Source organism: Triticum urartu, chromosome 4 (genome assembly GCF_003073215.2).
Source record: "Triticum urartu cultivar G1812 chromosome 4, Tu2.1, whole genome shotgun sequence".
Classification (NCBI taxonomy): Eukaryota; Viridiplantae; Streptophyta; class Magnoliopsida; order Poales; family Poaceae; genus Triticum; species Triticum urartu.
The window spans coordinates 320,439,350-320,456,958 of record NC_053025.1 but is presented as its reverse complement, the minus strand read 5'-3'; positions in this window follow the sequence as shown (position 1 = coordinate 320,456,958).

Sequence of the window (17,609 nt, the reverse complement as noted above, 5' to 3'; positions counted from 1 at the left end):
ATCTGAGAGATGGCATTCAACTCGCCCTTCACATTGAGAGAAAACAGTCAAATGGTATCATCACGAGTGGCATAGAAGATCACATCCTCAAAAGAGTGTGTCAATTGAATCTGCCTGGCAGCACAATCAAGTTGAGCCTTGTGCTTAGAAAGCCAGTCCATCCCGAGAATTAGATCAATATCCGAGTCACCAAGAACAATTGGAGAAGACAGAAATTTATAGTTTCCCATCTTGATAGAAACATCCACAACCATGGAGCTTGCGTTCATGAATTTACCCGAAGAGACAACTGACAACTTTCTAGGAAAATATTGGAAAAACAACTCATGCTTCGATGCAAAAGGTCTTGAAATGAAACAATGCGATACACTAGTATCATATAAGACTTTTGCAAGAAAGTCATTAACAGGAAGGTTACCCATGATCACTTCTGAAGAATCCTCTTCCTGAGCTGCGTTCATCATGTTCACATTTGCAGACTCGGAATTATGCTTGACCACTCCATTGCTGGAAGATCTCACAGGAGGAGGAGGCGGAAGGCGCCTTTGGTTGAAGCACTTGTTTGCATAGTGCCCTTTCTGCTGACACTTGTTGCAAGTAACCTCTGAGAGCGGACGATGATAAGGAGCACTTGACCTTGGAGTATGATACTGAGCTTTGTTCTGATAGACTGGGTTGGGTGGGTGGGAAGATCCATTGCCACCTATACTCTTCTGCTAGTAGGGCTGGCGAAATGGAGGAGGAGGCAACCAAAACTTCTGTTGCTTAGCTGCCACTTGTGAAGAAGAAGAAGAAGATTGAACTCCGTCCCTAACTCTCTTCTTAGATGCCTCACACTTGAGCTGAGCAGCTTCTTGCTTTAGTGCCATGGTATAGAATTGATCGAACTTTGTCGGCTCAAGAAGCACGAGAGCTAACTACAGATCCTCTCCGAGGCCACCTCTGAATTGATAGATCATACTCTTTTCATCAGGAACATCTTGTTTAGCGAAGTAAGCAAGTTTCTGAAACTGGATATTGTATTGATATACGGACATGCTACCTTGCTTGAGATTGTGGAACTCCTCACGCTTGCTCTCAGAAACACTTGGTGGGATGTGATGAGCTTTGAAGTCTCGACGAAAATCATCCCAGGTAATCACACGAACTTCTCTGGAATCCCTGTATTGTTGATACCGCTCAGCAGCTTGGTCCTTGAGTTGAAACGAAGCAAACTTGACAAAGTTCTCAGGCCTGACATTGCTACATTCAAAATTCTTGCAAATGTCCACGAGCCAATCGTCGGCGTCTGTGGCCTCGGCACACTTGCTGAAGGACTTCGGCTGGTTTGCGAGCAACTGGTTGAGGGTAGCAAACTGAGGTTGATTGTTGCCTTGGCCTTGATTTCCTTGGTTGCCTTGCCCTTGGTTGCACTCTTGCAAGAGTTGCAAAAGCATCTGAGTGTTGGCGTTGGTGGCTGCCATGACATCTTGCCATGCCTCCGGAGGTGGAGGTGGTGGAGGATCCTGATGCGTTGGAAGAGCCATCCTGAAGAGGGTGACATCCGTTAGAATTTTGAAAGACAGATATTCAAGCTGAATCAATGGATTGAAATTGCAACATGTAGTCTCACAATAAACATTCGAACAAGGATGAATGAATGAATTCCAAAGTAAATCATCACACGTCCATAATGGTGAGAAGCCACTTAGATAAAGGTAGAAGAATAAAGCAACAAGGTACGGATATGAACAAATAAGTGGTAAGTATTACCCAATCACAAACCAAATATCTGCGGGAAGAAATACTAGAGCTACTTGAATTCCCACCTATAAAACTCCCGAAACTTTTTGGTTATGCAATCAGGTGTTGGGGATACAGGGGAAGCATAATATGTCACCCAAACTAACAATTCCTACATCCAGTTGTATCCATCCTTCAACACATAACCAAGAAACCTTCGAAAATCGTGTACCTCAACCTTCGAAAAGCATTCATTATATGATTTATGGAAATACTCCCAAACTCCCTCCCCGGTACTGGGTGGCGTCGAGGTTATCTCACCAACAACGGCATAAAAGAGATTTTCTATGTCGGCGAACTCAAGTATTCCATAACTGCAACGATAAAATTGTGACGACAACACCTCGGAGCTCAACTCCCCGGGACACTGCCACAACCCCTAAATGTCAGGAGGCACCAAGAACAATGTTCTCATCACAAGACTATCGAAACGATTCCAAGATACCCGCGTGATCCTAAAGAAAAAAATTCACGAAATTTGAGAAGAGAAGAGTCAAAACTTCTACGTCAGGAGGCCTCACCAGAGCGGCGAAGGGACTGAGGAGTAAAAAGAATCCTACTCTCCGATATATAATCCTAAGAGTCAAAACATTTTTTTTCTAGACTCAACAACGTCAGCGATTCGATCAAGCAGGGGGCTCCTAAGTCGAGGATGGCTCTTATACCAACTTGTAACACCCACAGTGCGGCTATATCTCCCACGTGTCGGAGCACGACTTAGGGGCATAGCCGCATGGTAGGTTTGTCGCAAGAGGGGTAATCTTCACACATTCCATGTACTGAATAAGAAAGGGATAAAGAGTTGGCTTACAATCGCCACTTCACACAATACATAAATAATCCATACATCATCCAAGGTACAATCAAAGGTCCGACTACGGAACCAAAATAAAGGAAGACAACCCCAAATGCTAGATCCCCGATCGTCCCAACTGGGCTCCTCTACTGATCATCCGTAAAATAAACATAGTAACATCCTGAATCCTCGTCGAACTCCCACTTGAGTTCGGTATCATCACCTGCACTGGTATCCTCAGCACCTGCAACTGTTTGGAAGTATCCGTGAGTCACGAGGACTCAGCAATCTCACACCCGTGAGATCAAGACTATTTAAACTTATGGGTAGGAAAGGGGTAGTGAGATGGAGCTGCAGCAAGCACTAGCATACATGGTCGCTAACATACGCAAATGAGAACGAGAAGAGAAGCAAAGCTATGGTCGAGAAGCTAGAAGCGATCAAGAAGTGATCCTAAAACTACTTACGATCAGGCGTAACACAAAGACCATGTTCTCTTCCCGGACTCCGCCGAAAAGAGGCCATCACGGCTACACACGTGGTTGATTCATTTTAATTAAGTTAAGTGCCAAGTTCTCAAGAACCGGATATTAACAAATTCCCATCTGCCACATAACCGCGGGCATGGCTCTCGAAAGTTTATACCCTGCAGGGGTGTCCCAGCTTAGCCCATCACAAGCTCTCATGGTGACCGAAGGATATTCCTTCTCCAGGGAAGACCCGATCAGTCTTGGAATCCTGGTTATAAGACATTTCGATAATGGTAAAACAAGACCAGCAAAGACGCCATATGTGCCGACAACTCTCGATATGAGTCGCACGTATCTCATTCTCGGGGAACACCGGATGGGCCAGACGTCGGGTTGGCATATACCGTGGTTCCCCAGGGGGCGCCGGACATCGCCCAGTTTGGACCAACACTCAAAGGAGCACTGGGCCAGGGGTTTAAAATAAAGATGACCCTTGACTCCGCGGAACCCAAGGGAAAAAGGCTTAGGTGGCAAATGTTAAAACCAAGGTTGGGCCTTGCTGGAGGAGTTTTATTCAAAGCAAACTGTCAAGGGGTTCCCATAACACCCAACCGCGTAAGGAACGCAAAATCAAGGAACATTACACCGGTATGACGGAAACTAGGGCGGCTAGAGTGGAACAAAACACCAGGCATAAGGCCGAGCCTTCCACCCTTTACCAAGTATATAGATGCATTAAAGTAAATAAGATATAATAATGATATCCCAACATAACCATGTTCCAACATGGAACAAACTTCAACCTCACCAGCAACTAGCAACGCTACAAGAGGGGCTGAGCAAAAGCGGTAACATAGCCAAACAACAATTTGCTAGGAAGGAGGGTTAGAGGCTTGACATGGAAATATGGGAGGCGTGATATAACAAGTGGTAGGTAGCGCGACATAACAATAGAGCGAAACAACTAGCAAGCAAAGATAGAAGTGATTTCGAGGGTATGGTCATCTTGCCTGCAAAGTTCTTAGAGTTGTCGAAAGCTTGATCTTCGTTAGCATACTCAACAGGTTCCTCGTTCATGTACTCATCTCCCGGCTCTACCCAAGGCAAGAACATAAGCAATGGAACAATAATCAATCACGGTGCAATGCACAAGAAACATGATGCAAAACATGGCATGATATGCAAGATATGATATGCAATGCATATGCGTGCTCCGGAAAGGAAAGAATGATCAAGGCATAAACTTGGCTAACCAAGTGTGACGCTGGAAAGATGAGATGATTTCGGGTGAAATTGATATAAAGATCACTGGAAACGGATGCACGGTTGGCAAATGGCAAGCACCACAAGAATGACACAAAACTGCGATTAACAGCATGATGCCATCTAGAATGCAACAAGAAACTAAGCTACTGCACTCCAACATAACAGAAAAGAATATGGCAGTGATGTACAAGAGATGCTTGTCAAAACATGAACATTGAGCTACGGCTAAATCACGGTAGAATAGGTTCAAACAAGCATGGCAAAAGTGTAAAAGATATCAGCTTCACAGACTTGGTGAAAATACTAACATGTCAAAAACAACATCAGGAAGCACTGTTTAGAGCAAGCAAACAACATGCTACGGGAACATATCATAGCAAACCAAGGCATGGCATGATTCTACTAAAAGCATAGATCAAAAGTCCTTTAATGATCATGAGCCAAAAAGGCACATAGGATATGATGGCACCCATGTAAACATAGAAAGTTTTATTAACAGTTTTAGACTTAGCAGAAAAAACAGAGCATGTCATAAACAGAATCACGATAGCAACTTTGCAAGCTCATGCCACTCACCACAAAGCATTGCATGACAACATAAGCATACCAACAGCAAGATGACATGTTCATGAAGCTAACCATGGCAAGAGCAAGTTCATAGGGTGCATGGATCACTAGCAAGAACCATGGCAATATGGATTAACATGTTAACATTCCGCCAGGAACATTTTATAGCAAAAGTAGAGCAAGAAAATAACACGCTAGACAACTCCATAATTGCAAATAGGGGCATGGATGGATAGAGCATAACCACATGTTCGCAGCATCCTTACTGAAGCATCTCAAAATAAGCATGGATCTCACTGTAGCATCAAGTTTACATGGCATCAAAATAAAAGCAGGAAAAGGACTGCAAAATCCTAAGTCCCTGAAAACAGCAACATTGTGAAGCCTAGTTTGCATGCTTGTCCTAATCACTACAACAATCAAAAAAAATACAAGACAAGCACCACTGTAAAGATGGCACGTTGTAGTTCAAAACACATGTTGACCTCAAGCTCATACGATGCACACATCAAATGCAACAAAAATGACAAAACCTCATGGTCTGATAAGTAATAGTAGTTAACATTTTATAGCACTCTTGCATCAATGAAAAAGGCATCATAAAGGGTCGTATCATGCATGGAAATGCTACTGGCACGAAGGGCTCAATCAGACGAACAATTTAATATATCATATCTAAGATTTGGAGCCACGGTTACCGAGATATGATGCAAAGAACATGGCATAAAAATGTTAGGGATTTTTGGGACTTAGAAGAAATTCATCACCTCCCAGAAAATAGATCTAGGGTTTGGTGCACGGGAACCGTGGAGGCCGGATCGGGTTGCCGGAGTTGGTGCGACGGTGGCCGGAGTTGCGGCGAGGAACTCCGGCGGGCGGTGACCAGAGTTGAAGGGCGGCGTCCCGGCGACGAGGAAGAGGCGGCGAGGTCCGGCGGCGGCGGTGGTGCGCGAGGCGGCGGGGCGATGGTGCGCGAGGCGGCGGGGCGATGCCGGATCCGAGGCGCTCTAGCGAGCTCCCAAGCGGCGGAGGGCTGCGCAGAGCTCGGGCGCCAGCGCGTGGGTGCGGTGGAGGAACGGGCCGGGAGGGCCGCGGTCGGGCCCCGGCGGGCCCGCGCGGGTGGCGACGAAGTGGGACGCGGCCAAGGCTGAGGTGGCCATGCCCGAGTGGCTGAGGCGGCGGGGAAGCTGACGCGGCGGTCTCCGATTGGCTAGAGCGACGTGTCCTGCGGACACGTCCGGTGGCCCGATTTCATCCGGCGGCGCTAGGGGAGGTTAGCTAGGGTTTCATCTGCGCGAGAATTCGGGGAGGGGCACCTATTTATAGATAGAAGGAGGTAGGAGTGTCCAAATGAGGTGTGGTTTTCGCCCACACAATCGTGATCCGACGACGGAGGACATGGAGATGGTTTAGATGGGTTATTGGGCCGTTTTGGAGGGGTGTTGGGCTGCAAAACAAAAAAGGCCTTTGCGGTTAACCACTTAACCGTTGGAGCATCAAACGGCCTCCAAATGGAACAAAATTTGACAGGCGGTCTACCGGTGGTGTACCAAGGCCACTTGACAAATCTCGGTCCATTATGTGAATGTTTAACACCCGCTAACGAAAAGATCCAAGAGGGGTGCGCCGGTGCACGTGGGAGTGTCGGATTGCGAAATGGACAACGGGGAAAATGCTCGGATGCATGAGACGAACACGAATGCAAATGCGATGCACATGATGACATGATATGAAATGCATGACATGAACAAAATGCAAAATGAAGAAAAAAACCCAACCACGAAGGGATCTCATAACTTCAAGCCGAAAATGGCAAGAGTCGGAGTTACAAGTATGGCAAGTTACATCCGGGGTGTTACACTTTTGTACCCCTTTACTTGTGCGCGGATTGTTAGAGCCGCGCCTACGGCCATACCTAGCGGGGCAGAGGGAGCAGAAGCACAAGACAACCAGAAGAACGCCAGGACCAGAGACACGAAGAGAAGAGGTTAAGGTGGACTCCCCCGGCAAGGCCCTTGCCGGGGCGGCCTCCACAGCCCCGGCAAGAGCCTTGCTGGGGCAACTTGCCCAATGCCAACAGAGCGCGCCACCCTTGAGCCCAAGGGTTCCAACACCATCAACCACATTGGAACCATGGCTCAGGAGGCACCTCCGTGGTGGCATGCAGATCTTCGAGTAGATCATAGGCACACAAGGTCAGATGAGGACCAGAAGACGACGATCCTCGGCAAGATCCTTGCCAAGGAAATCCACAAGACCCCCGGCAAGATCCTTGCCAGGGATGACCGCGATGCCACGGCAAGACCCTAGTTGGGGCCCCGGCAAGGCCCTTGCCGAGGACACCTGCGGGGCCACAGCCAGGCCCACATCTACCAAGACCTCGCCGCCGTTCCCATGCAGCTGCCAGCCCAACCAGCTGGGCAGGTACCTGCGTGGTGACGCGCGGCCTCCAGGCCAACTCAGCAAGCACCTACGTGGTGGAATGCAAATCTTTGTGAAGACCCTACCACCACGCCATTTCAGCAGCCTGCCAGCTTACGTGGCGCTGCATGCCTCGTTTGCCCAGACGCACGTCGGAGTGAGACGGAACGGTGACGGATGGGACAGGCCTCGTTACCGTCCCCAATAAAGCAACGGGACACCTAAGGAGTGCATTTAATGCGCCTTGTCCCATAATAACAGGCGCTAAGCTTGTACACTGTTTACCTTTCCACCTCCTATGTGCCACTGTGGAAACCCCATTTTGACTACAAAAGGAGGCCCGAGGCGTACTAGAGAAGGATTCAGATCTTTTGGATTCGGACCTTTTGGACTATGCACGCACTGCAGCTAGTTCAGAAGCTCAAGAACACTCAAATATACACCAAAGCAGGACTAGGGTTTTACGCATCCTTGCGGCCCGAACCTGGGTAAACGATCCTCGTGCTGGCTACTAGACCCGCTCTTTGCACAACTCCGTGCCCGCCAACCATAGATGGGGTCCAAGTGATCCCATAGGTGTCGTTCCCACCGACATCTCTAGCGCGCCAGGTAGGGGGTGCAGTTGTGGAAATCCGGTTTAGAAGTTAGTTTGGCAGTTCTTCCTCACCATGGCTCCCAAGAAGAAGACGATCACGGCGATCGGTTCATCGGGAGTCGAACGGCCCATACCAGTGCGGGTGAGTGGTGAGGCGGTCGCGGACAGGAGCCGAGGCGTGGCCCGCGAACACCCACATCGCTCTGGCAGTCAAAGCCTGGCGAGCGGCATCGTTCGTGTGCGAGACGGCGTGCCACACGCTGCCAAATCCAAATACGGAGTCGGGCCCCCCCGCAGGCGGCACCGGGCCCTCCAAGGGCGGCGTCGTGCCACTCATGGGCGGCGCGGCAACTTCCAAGACGCCTACACCGGCGCCCACGACGTGCTCTTCCCAGGTTGTGCACGACGAGTAGTGTCACCACGCCGGTGACCCCAGGCGCCATCGTGGGAAGAGTCCTGGGCCTCATCCGCGGGATGTAGGAGGCCAGCATGCATGCCGAGGTGCTGGAGAAAATGGTGCACAGCCGCAAAGCTGTGGTAGAGCTCCTTCTAACGCGGTTAGAAGTTGGAGCGCGTCATGGTCCACGCAGCTTTCGCCGCCGCCCACACCAACGGAAGATCTAGCACGCGCAGGTGCTCCTCGACTTTCCTCCTGCTGCGGAAAAGCTCGACGAGTGGAGAGCCACCATCCGGAGCCTCGTCGGTGTTCCCAACAAAGATGAGCCGCGACTAGCGAGGCCCTCAGGCTGGCGCTCCGTCGAGCCACCACATGCCAGCGGTGGAAGGGCCGGAGGTGCTGTGGCCACAGTACACTCTCCTCCCCCATGCCATCCACCGCGGGTGTCGGTCCATTGTGATGACGCTTGTGATAACATTTCCATAGCTTTGTCTGACCCACGGACCCACCACGATCAGTGCCAAGTTCTTCGGGAGCGAGCCCATGAAGACGCTCGAACCACCATCGAGCATCGGCGCGATGCACGCCACCAGTAAAATAGGCGGGCGGGGCCTACTATGGACCACCCAGCACCGGGAGGCTCTGGTGGCCTACCCTACGAGGTGGGTTGCCCAGCCTTTACCCGTGAGCTGCGGCAGTTCCAGTGTCCCTCCACCCGCACGTTCAAGCCCAACGTTGGCGAGAAGTACGGCGGCAAGACCCACCCATCCGAGTTCCTCAGCATCTACACCATCACGATGCAAGCTGCTGGTGCTCGCGACGACATGGTGCTTGCCAATTACTTCCCGTTGGCGCTTAAACCCAATGTCATGTCATGGCTGATGCACTTGCCGGCGGATTCCATTTCTTCTTGGCCGGATTTGTGTCATGAGTTCATTGGCGCCTTCACTGGAGGCCACCAAGCTCATGGCTAGGCAAGCAATTTGCATATTATCCCCTAGAAGGAAGGTGAAAACCTGCGCAAGTACATACAGAGGTTCAGTCGGGTGCAGTACAACATCCCAGATGTTCATCCTGCCGTCGTGATCAGCGCATTCCATCAGAATGTGTGCAACCGTAAGATGCGTGAAGAGCTGGCGACGAACAAGGTCAAAGATGTAGCCGAACTTTATGTTCTAGCCGATAGATGCGCTCGAGCTGAAGAGGGGAGGAAGTACCCCGGCGAGGACGCCGGTGCGGAAACCAACTCCATAGACGAAGACACAGCCGCCCCGACGAAGAAGGGTCGGCGCCGCAATAGGAAGCGCAAGGGCAAGACTGTGCTTTTCGTCGAGGGATCCGAGGACATCGGCGCTGCCAAGAAGGCCAAGGCAGACGACCCCGGCAAGGATATTGCCAGGTGCACCGCTTGATAGGCCTTGGCGGCTGCCGACAAGCCAGGAGGCTCCGACAAGCAGTACTGCAAGATCCGCCACACCAAGGGCCACGACCTCCACAACTACCGACAAGTTGAGCTGCTTGCTGAGAAGCAAAAAGCTGAGTATGAGAGGCGGGACTAGGAGAAGGTTTAGGATGGTGCCGAAGGATCTGTCAAGAAGCATGGCGGCCAAGGGGGTCACCGCGGCAAGGATAACCAGCAAGAGAGGCCCGCCCGGGGCCACGACAAGAAGCAGGAAGACGACGGTCATGACGAGGACGACGAGTCCGGCGAGCATGAGTTCTAGAAGGCTACGGAGGCCATGTGCGTCGATGGTGGTGCCTCGTTGCACACCTCTCACCGCTAGCTCAAGAAGTGGGTGCGTGAGATCACAGTAGCGGGACCATCATTCGATGCCCGAAAGCCACTGAAGTGGTCCAGCACGCCTATCATTTTTGACACCGAGGATCACCCTGATCGCACAACAGCGGTCGGGTGTTTGCCGTTGTTGGTCTCGCCAACCATACGCAACCTCAAGGTGACAAAAATGCTAGTTGATGGCGGGGCTGGTCTGAACTTGATCTCGCCTGTTATGATCAAAAGGTTGCAGATTCCTGATGGATACCTTGAAGAGACGGGCACGTTTCAAGGGGTCAACCCGGGAAGGAGTCAGCTAAAGGGCAAGGTCATGCTGCCCGTGATGTTTGGAGGCGAGTTAAACTATAGGACAGAGGGGATTTTTTTCGATGTAGCCGAGATCCCCTTACCCTACAACGGGATCCTTAGCCGCCCAGCGCTAGCTAAGTTCATGGCGGCCTCACATTACGCCTACAACACGCTGAAGATGCCTGGGCCGATGACTATCATCACTGTCCCCTACGACAAGAAGGATGCGCTGATCTGCGCTGACCAACTCTACCGAGAGGCAATTGCAGCAACTGCCACCAAGGCACATGCTCCTGTTGTTGAAGCCCCAGGAGGGAAGAAGACCAGCAAGACCTCTCGCACCCACTCCGGCAAGCGCACCTCTTCGGAGTGCTATGCTCCCATCGAGGACGTGCTAGACGGCTCTACTGACAAGAGCAAGAAATCCAGAGCTGCACCACCAGAGACCAAGAAGGTGTCCGTCAAGGAGGATGGCATGGGAGGGGCTTTCACCATAAGCTCCTCCCTCGATAACAAATAGGAAGGCGCACTCGTCACCTTCCTGTGGGCGAATGTCGATGTGTTTGCATGGCGAGCATCTGACATCCCCGGCGTTCCCAGGGAGGTGATTGAGCACCATCTTGCTGTCTGTCCTCATGCACGACCCGTCAAGCAGAAGGTCAGGAAGCGAGCTTTGGAACGGCCGGAGTTCATCACGGAGGAGATAAGGAAGTTAGAAGCGGTAGGCCTGGTGAGGGGAGTACTTCATCCGACATGGTTGGCCAATCCGGTGGTGGTGCGCAAGGCAAATGGGAAGTGGAGGCTGTGTATTGATTACACAGATATCAATAAGGCTTGTCCAAAGGACCCTTTCCCGTTGCCGTGCGTTGACCAGATTATTGACTCCATGGCCGGGTGCGACTTGTTATCATTCCTTGACACCTACTCAGGATACCACCAGATCTTCATGGCAAAAGAAGATGAAGAGAAGACACCATTCATCACCCCATGTGGTACGTATTGTTTCTTACGAATGCCTTTCGGGTTGAAGAGTGTTGGCTCAACGTTTGCGAGAGCGGTCCAAATTGGTTTTGAGCCCCATCTAGATAGAAACATGGAAGCTTATATGGATGACATAGTGGTCAAAACCAAGGACAGGGCAACGGTCATACAAGATTTGGAAGAGACGTTTGCAAATTTGCGCAAGGTCAACCTCCAGCTAAATCCTGAGAAGTGTGTCTTCGGCGTTCCGTCCGGCAAGATTCTCGTGTTCTTTGTATCACAGTGCGGGATCAAGGAGAATCTAGACAAGATCAAGACCATTGAGAAAATTGAGGCGCCTAGGTGGATCAAGGATGTGCGTCGGCTCACTGGCTGCGTTGCCGCCATGAGCAGGTTCATCTCCAAGTTTGCTGAGCATGCCCTCCCCTTTTTCAAAATCTTGAAGAAGGCGGGCCCAATGGAATGGACCCTAGAGGCTGAGGCAGCCCTGCTGCATTTGAAGAAGTACCTCTCCTCTACGCCAATACTGGTTGCGCCTAACCACAAGAACCGTTGCTGCTATATCTAGCAGCAATGAACCAAGTGGCCAGTGCCACGCTAGTGGCACAGAGGGAGGTTGACGAAGAGGCAGTGGCAATGGCAGGGCTGGCGGATGGCAAACCAGAGCTCCCCCTGACTGGGCCTGGTACCGGTAAGGCAAGGCCCCAGGCAGAATCTGGCGCTGGCAAAGCAGAAGCGACGCAACTAAATGGAGTGGTGCATAAGAAGATGATGATGCAGCACATGGTTTACTTTGTCAGCTCCCTCTTGCAGGGGGCTAGATCAAGGTACTCCAGCGTGCAGAAACTGCTCTTCGGCCTCCTTATGGCCTCGAGGAAGCTGCATCATTACTTCCAAGCCCATGAAATCACCATCGTCACCCGCCTCCAATTGCAACAGACATTGCATAAACCAGACGCAACCGGGAGGATTGTGGAATGGGCCTTGGAACTGTCAAGCTTTGGTTTGAAGTTCGAAAGTACTTCGACAATCCAGAGTAAAGTCCTGGCAGAGTTCATTGCAGAATGGACCTCAACGCTCGATGAAGAGATCCAGGAGACCACTCTCCTCAGCAAGGAAACAAGTCGCAACTGGATTATGTACTTTGACGGGGCTTTCTCGCTGCAAGGCGCCGGTGCTGGTGTGCTACTCGTTGCACCCACCGGAGAGCACCTCAAGTATGTAGTCCAAATGCACTTTCCCAGGGAGATGTCGACGAACAACACTGCTGAATACGAGGGGTTGCTTGCCGGTCTCAGGATCGCGGCAGACCTCGGGATCAAGAAGCTCATCGTCAGGGGTGATTCACAGCTTGTTGTCAAGCAAGTTAACAAAGACTATCAAAGCCCATTGATGGAGGCCTACGTAGATGAGGTGAGGAAGCTGGAGGAGCGTTTTGACATCGCTGACTACCTGTCAAAACACGCTGCCCTCAAACTACCTGTGGAACTAGGTACTTTTGTGCTTCGGTTAACTCAACCATCCATTGAACCATCGACAGAGCAGAACAATCGAAGGAAATCAGGCCCCGGCAAGTACTTTCCCGCCGAGCTCCCAGGAGCCGCCGGCAAGGATGTTGCCCTGGACACCGAGCTTGCCATGGGGCGACAGACTCTGGCAGGGCGTCAAGCCCTGGCCGTAGAGGCAGCAGCTCCCATGGCAGAGGAAATGCCTTTGGTCCTTGTCGTCGAGCCCCAGGATCCGGCATGGGAACAGCATACCATTTGATTCCTCCAAACAGGGGAACTTCCTGAGGAGCAGGAAGAAGCGGAGAAAGTAGCCCGTCAATCTGCCATGTATCAGTTTGTGCACGACGTTCTGTACAGAAAAAGGCCAAACAGTGTGAAATTGAAGTGCATTCCCCGGGAGGAAGGACTGGAGCTGTTGGCAGAGATCCGCGGAGGCATATGTGGCTCCCACATAGGGTCGAAGGTCCTTGCCTACAAGGCGTTCCAGCAAGGTTTCTTCTGGCCCACCGCCCTCCAGGATGCAACGACCCTAGTAACCAAGTGTGAAGCATGCCAGTTCCATTCAAAGAAGCTTCATCAACCAGCTCAAGCTCTCCAAACAATCCCTCTTTCCTGGCCATTCTCGGTCTGGGGGCTCGACATACTGGGCCATTTTCCTCGTGCTGTCGGGGGCTTTGAGTGCTTGTACGTCGCAATCGACAAGTTCACAAAGTGCCCAGAGGTGGAGGCGGTGAGAAAGGTGACAACACAATCAGCCGTCAAATTCTTCAAGGGGCTAGTCTGCCGTTTTGGTGTGCAAAATAGAGTCATCACCGACAACGGCACACAGTTCATGAGCCACGCCTTCATGCAGTACATCCAGGATCTCGACAGCAAGGTCTGTTTTGCTTCTGTTGCACATCCACGGAGTAAGGGCCAGGCTGAGAGGGCAAATGCTAAAGTGTTGCGAGGCCTCCGGACAAGAAATTTTGACAGGTTGCGCAAGTGCGGACGGTGCTGGATTGATGAATTGCCAGTGGTTCTTTGGTCAATCAGAACGACACCAAATCGAGCCACCGGCCAGACCCCTTTCTCCCTCGTTTACGGGTGATACTCCTCCGTTGTATCTACTTTTCCAAACACTTTTTCCCTTGTTTTGGACTCTAACTTGCATGATTTTAATGGAACTAACCCGGACTGATGCTGTTTTCCGCAGAATTACCGTGGTGTTATTTATGTGCAGAAACAAAAGTTCTCGGAATGACCTGAAACTTCACGGAACAACATTTCGGAAATAATAAAAAATCCTTGAAAAAGATGAAGGCCAGGGGGCCCACCACCTTTCCACGAGGGTGGGGGGCGCACCTGCCCACCTAGAGCATGCCCCCCTACCTTGTGGGCCCCCTAGAGCTCCTCCGACCTCAACTCCAACTCTATATATTTGGTTTCAGGGAGAAAAAATCAGAGAGAAGGATTCATTGCGTTTTATGATACGGAGCTGCCGCCAAGCCCTAAAACCTCTCGGGAGGGCTGATCTGGAGTACGTTCGGGGCTCCGGAGAGGGGAATCCGTCGCCATCGTCATCATCAACCATCCTCCATCACCAATTTCATGATGATCACCGCCGTGCGTGAGTAATTCCATCGTAGGCTTGCTGGATGGTGATGGGTTGGGTGGGATCTATCATGTAATCGAGTTAGTTTTGTTATGATTTGATCCCTAGTATCCACTATGTTCTGAGATTGATGTTGGTATGACTTTGCTATGCTTAATGCTTCTCACTAGGGCCCGAGTGCCATGATTTCAGATCTGAACCTATTATGTTTTCATCAATATATGAGAGTTCTTGATCCTATCTTGCAATTCTATAGTCACCTATTATGTGTTATGATCCGTTAACCCCGAAGTGACAATAATCAGGACCACTCCTGGTGAAGACCATAGTTTGAGGAGTTCATGTATTCACTATGTGTTAATGCTTTGTTCCGGTACTCTATTAAAAGGAGGCCTTAATATCCCTTAGTTTCCGTTAGGACCCCGCTGCCACGGGAGGGTAGGACAAAAGATGTCATGCAAGTTCTTTTCCATAAGCACGTATGACTATATTCAGAATACATGCCTACATTACATTGATGAACTGGAGCTAGTTCTGTGTCACCCTAGGTTATGATCGTTGCATGATGAACCGCATCCTGCATAATTCTCCATCACCAATCCATTGCCTACAAGCTTTCCATATATTGTTCTTCGCTTATTTACTTTTTCGTTGCTATTGCTATCATCACTACAAAATACCAAAAACATTACTTTTGCTACCGTTACATTTTGCTACCGTTCCCACTACTATCATATTACTTTGCTACTAAATACTTTGTTGCAGATATTAAGTTTCCAAGTGTGGTTGAATTGACAACTCAGCTGCTAATACTTGAAAATATTCTTTGGCTCCCCTTGTGTCGAATCAATAAATTTGGGTTGAATACTTTACCCTCGAAAACTGTTGCGATCCCCTATACTTGTGGGTTATCAAGACTATTTTCTGGCGCCGTTGCCGGGAAGCATAGCTCTATTCTTTGAGTCACTTGGGATTTATATCTGCTTATCATCATGAAGAACTTGAAAGATCCAAGAACTAAGATTTATCCCTCAACTACGAGGGGAGGTAAGGAACTGTCATCTAGCTCTGCACTTGATTCACCTTCTGTTTTGAGGAAGCTTGCGACACCTAAACCTGCTTCTTCTATTCGTTCTGATATGTTGCATGTTATTGATGATGCCACTTCTGCTATATATGATACTACTGTGCCACTTGGTGAATTTCTTGATGAACAACTTGCTAGGGCTAGAGAGAATGAAAATATTGAATCTGATAATATTGATGAAAGTGATGATGAAGACTCACCTGTTATTCCTGAGGGTTATGTTTTTGATTAAAAAGCTTCTTTAGCTATTTTAGCTTGAAAAGATAGATACGAGCTCAAGAGGGTATTAGCTAAATGGAAGCAGCAATCTCTTAATGCTAGAATGAAACCTGACCCTGCTTTTGCTATTTCACCTATCTTTGTTACTGATAAGGATTATGAATTCTCTGTTGATCGTGATATAATTACTTTGGTTGAATCTGATCCTTTTCATGGCTATGAATCTGAAACTGTTGTGGCACATCTTACTAAATTAAATGATATAGCCACCCTATTCACTACTGATGAGAGAATTCGTTACTTTTATATCCTTAAAATATTTCCGTTCTCATTAAAGGGTGATTGTAACACCCCGGATGTATTTTTCCCAATTTGTACTCCAACTCTTGCCGTTTCCGGCGTTAAGTTATTTTATTTTCTCGGGTTCGGGTTTTTGTCTCCCTGTGTTGTTATCGTTGTCATGCATCTCATATCATTTCATCATGTGCATTGCATTTGCATACGTGTTCATCTCATGCATCCGAGCATTTTCCCCGTTGTCCGTTTTGCATTCCGGCGCTTCATTCTCCTCCGGTGGTCATTTCTAGCTTTCTTTCGTGTGTGGGGATTAAACATTTCCGGATTGGACCGAGTCTTGCCAAGCGGCCTTGGTTTACTACCGGTAGACCGCCTGTCAAGTTTCGTATCATTTGGACTTCGTTTGATACTCCAACGGTTAACCGAGGGACCGAAAAGGCCTCGTGTGTGTTGCAGCCCAACACCCCTCCATTTTGTCCCAAAACCCACCAAAACCCTCTCCATCATCTAGAGCGTTCGATCACGATCGCATGGCCGAAAACCGCACCTCATTTGGACTCTCCTAGCTCCCTCTATGCCTATAAATAGGTCCTCCTTGAAAATCCCGGGTCTCTCCTCCCCCAAACCCTAGATCCGCTCCTCCTCGCGCCGCCGGACAACGTCCGCGCAGAGTCGGACGTGTCCGACCTGCGCGCCGCCGCCCGCAGCCACTCCGGGCGTGCCACGTGGCGCCCGCCGCTCGCCGCCGCCGCGGGCCGGGAAGCCCAGATCCGGCCCTCGAGCCTGTTCCCCGCGCCGCCGCCCTTCGCCTCCTCGCGCCCGAGGCGCCGCCCGGCCGGACCGCGCCGCCGCCTCCAGCCGCCTCCGCCCGGCGCCGCCCGGTGCGCGCCGCCCCGCCGCCCGGTGACCGCCGCCGTCCGGCGACCTCTCCGGCCGCCCGCCGCCCTCCTCCCCGCCCTGGTCCGCCGTCGCCTTCGTCAAGTCCGGCAAGAACTCCAGCGACTCCTCCATCGAACCTCGATCCGCGTGCGATCCAGATCTGAAAATATCTCCTCGGGTTGACTTTTTCTCTCGAAACCCTAATCCATATGCCCATGTTCATAGCATCGTATCTCCTCATCCGTAGCTCCGTTTTGGGCATATAGCATATCAAATTGTTCATCTCAGAGAGTACATCATTTCATTCCATTGCATCATTTTCATTTGAGTTCATCTTGATGCCCGAAATGCTGTTAGAAGAGGGCTACTTGAGATAATTGTCAGATCTGCTACTCCATTTAGATATTTGTCGTTTTTGCCATGTTTATTGTGTGCATGATATGCCCTTGAGCTCTACATATGCTTTGTTAAGGGTTTTTCCATCTTTCCAGAGGTGCAACCCATGTATTTTTGTGATGTGTGTGGTGACTAGTGCAAGCTTGCAAAGTGGTGCACTTGGTAATTCTGTTTTCAGGGACTTGGCATTTCCACTAAGTCATTGAGCTGTTTAGTTCATGTTGTCATATGTTCATGTTGTTTCCTAGTGATCCGTGCCTCTTTTGAGGAT